The sequence below is a fragment of the Pseudophryne corroboree genome, chromosome 2, assembly GCF_028390025.1.
Source record: "Pseudophryne corroboree isolate aPseCor3 chromosome 2, aPseCor3.hap2, whole genome shotgun sequence".
NCBI lineage: Eukaryota > Metazoa > Chordata > Amphibia > Anura > Myobatrachidae > Pseudophryne > Pseudophryne corroboree.
Window position 1 is genome coordinate 322294960 of NC_086445.1, and position 3738 is coordinate 322298697.

The window sequence follows — 3738 nt, forward strand, 5'->3', positions numbered from 1 at the left end:
CCTTTCCGACAAATGCATGTCTGAATGGATCCGACCCTATTTGAATATACCCCATAGCATCCACCAAACAAGCTGATTGTTGACATCAGTGTTGTTAGATTTAACATGCTTAGTTGTATATGGTTCCTCTAGGTCTGTAACTACAAAAAATAATCAGGATATAGAAAAGTTTGGAAATAAGGTGTAGAACTTCCACTTCTGCTTTTCACCATAAGGGGTTTACTGCACCTGGTATTCTCAGGGGGTCTCCCACCCTGGTACTGACCAGGACTCCAACTGATTTGCTTCCAAGATTGGATGAGATTGGGCGTGTGCAGTGGAGTATAGCAGCAAACTGCTGAATGAGAGAGTGCTCATTCCACTATCTGAGAGATGAACAGTGTGCTTCTGCTTTCCAAGAATTTGGATGAGAGAGCAATGTCAGGTCTGTAACTGTACCCAGAGGGGTCACTAGTGGGTCAGTGGTGGGGCAGTGGAGGAAACGAGGAGGCTGTAGAAGATTCCTGTGCATGTGTGCAATGATATTTATTTAGCACACAGATGTATGAACAGTCACTGAAGCACAATAACAATACTGATGGTTTGCGCAATGAAGCTGATAGAGGTATAACAAAAGGTGATGATCTGTAAACCAGTGAAATTAATAACAGTGATGACCAACCTGGAAGCTGATGGCAAACATCGATGTTCGACTTAGAAGTTGATGGAACAGGATCCAATATGCAGACGATAGTAATGCAGATGATAACAGCAAACACAGGCAATAGTAACTCCGGAGATTGGTCTGGAAACCAACAGCAATAGATTCACACAGTCTGTATATATGCACAAGTCCACAAAGCCAAGCAAGGCCAAAGCAGGAGACAGTTTGTAAATTGCAAGCTCGTTGTTTTAAGTGCCAGATGGAATAGCACAGTGCTGAACGCAGATAAACAACACACAGGTGAGAATGGTAAGTAGCACCTGGAGAGAGTCTCTTACTGCATGCAGAGGTGGAAGCTGACTGTGGAAGGAGTTGTAGCAGAGCAGGATGGCTGGAGCCTGTAGTTCCACGGAGACACTGGAGCAAGGAGATCACTGGAAACAGGAGACTGGAGCCAGGAGACGCTGTACACTGGATGTGACACGTTGTTCAAGGTGATGAGTCTGAGCCGATGTTCTGGATTTATACCCCCTGGTCAGCAGGCATTGGATGCTTGAATCATGTGTGCAGATACAGTGCAGGATTGGGTGTTTGCAGGTCAGCTGACCGCAAGTGTCATGGCGGCGCACATGCTGCACAGATGGTGGGTACACACTAGATGGACTTCAGAGGTACACAATGACAATGGGCACTGTGCCCGCGGACAGAGAATTCATGCAGCCGCAGACTGGGGCCGTGACCTTCGGAGACCTGCACACCAGTGCGCTGGTGAGATGCCACTGAACACTGATTCCTGACAAGCACATAGAGGTAGAACATACAGTATGAGGTTTTGTAAGAAAAATGAAGAAGTAAAGAGAGGATATCAAAGCTGAAAAATCTTAAAGTAATATGCTACTGGGGTGATGCATGGAGAAATCTACACATGGTACAGAAAATGTCACAGTAGTGTCTTGTGTGCCATTCCCCTTTCATGTAGTGAACATGACAGGTAGTGTATTCTTCTAAACACCAGTCTAGACAGACAATGTTTCTGGAAACAGTGACTATATGTTGCAAATGCAATGCTGTTTTTCTATATATACAGTAGGTTATGTCCAGCACACCTGCAAGCTATTGCTGGAAACAGTGGACTCATGGGATATTGTAGATGCAATGCAACAATTAATGCAACAGAGTGTAATACAAAAAAATCGCAAATGGATGCAGAAAATTATACTTTTCACAATGCAACAATTTAAACACAAAATTATATTACGTAAAAATCCCAAATAGGTGCAGAGAGAATGTACTGCAAATGCAGTGATGCTTTCTCTATACGTATTATGTCCAGAATAAATTCCAGGCACTGCTGGTAGCATTAGTGGACTTGGAAAACATTGCGAAAGAGGTACAACAAATGATGCCAAAGAGTATATCAGAAAAATTAATTAAAAAGGTCCCAACCAGGTGCATACAATACCAAACTCCCTGTGTATGGGTCCGGGCTGTGCACTGACCAGTGCCATTTTCCAAACAGCCAGTGCTCAACACTCGGTTTCTATAAAACTCTAATACTAGCTAGAGAGGGTTGTCAATGAGTTATTCATTGTTGGATAATCTTGCTGGTATATGACCTACAGACGGTCCCAGCACCTGTTGGAAAAACTGAAAAACATTACAGTATCTCTATTTATTGGACAACCATAGGTTGTTTAGTCTAAAAGGCTAAAGACATAAACAGCAGATGCATCACTGCTGTATTAATCACTGGACTATAGACCAATCAGAACTTGGGGGCTGGGATCTGTGTCGAGGCAGTATCTACCATTGGTTCTCCACTCTCAATAGCAAAATCATCTACCATTGGTTATTTAACATAAATGGCCAGCCAATGAAGAGTCAGTGTTCGGCTTTTGGCTAATAACTTGTCTCACCTTTAAACACAGTACTCAGAATTCATCAGGTGCCCTAATCTGCATAAACCACCCAGAAACACTTTTCTTACTCATTTGCATAAAGTCATTAACTGTTATTAAAAATCTCTTTGCCAGAAACACTAATTTGTCTTACTCATTTGCATAAAGTTGACATCTGTTATTAAAAATTTCCTTGATAAAGAAATTGCTTAACACTAGGTTTCTAAAAGGAGGAGAGATCAGCTAGAGATTGATTGTCAATGAATTATCCATTGTTGGGTAACAATGCTGCTATATACAGTGGTGTTGGTTTTTTGAAAGATAGGAGGTACATCTATACTCACTGTTATAAACTGGTTATCATGGAGCAGAGCAGGATGTCTTCAACTTGCATTTATTTATAGATAATGGGCTTTATTCGGGTAACATACATAGTAACATAGTTGATGAGGTTGAAAAAAGACCAGTAGTCCATCGAGTTCATCTTGAAATATATGATATTCCCTATTCTATTCTGGTTAAAGGCTATATCCTTGGATATCTTTTTCTGTTAGAAATTTATCTAACCCATTTTTAAACGCATTGACTGAGTCCACCATTACAACCTTCTCTGGCAGTGAATTCCATTTTCTTATTTCCCTTACAGTGAAGAATCCCTTCCTGCGATGAGTACGAGTTTTCTTCTTCTCTTATGCCTTAGTGGATGTGTGCGCATTTTGTGTAGAGGTCTCTTAATAAACAAATCATCTGATAGCTCCGCATATTGCCCCTTTATATATTTGTAAATATTAATCATATCTCCATTAGTCGTCTCATTTCTAGTGTAAACATATCTAACCAGGAAGCCTCTCCTCATAGTCCAGTGTCTCCAACCCCTTAATCAATTTGGTAGCTCACTTCTGAACCTTTTCAAGATCTAACATGTCTCTTTTATAGTGTGGTGCCCAGAACTGTACACAATACTCAAGATGCGATCTCATCAATGATTTATACAGTGGCAGGATTACAGTCTCATCCCTTGTCTCAATTCCACTTTAAATACATGCTAACACCTTATTTGCCTTTGTTGCTGCACTTTGACATTGTGTACTGCTGCTAAATCTACTATCAATGAACACCCCCACATCCTTTTCTAATTCTGTTTCCCCTACATTTCCCCATTTAATTTGTAATTTGCGTGTTTATTCTTAGTGCCAA

General features: G+C 41.0%; 1 pseudogene; it reads right to left on the reverse strand.

Moving 5' to 3' along the window:
- Positions 1-216: 216 nt before the first annotated feature.
- LOC135052249 (5S ribosomal RNA) lies at positions 217-335 on the reverse strand (annotated as a pseudogene).
- Positions 336-3738: the final 3403 nt, after the last annotated feature.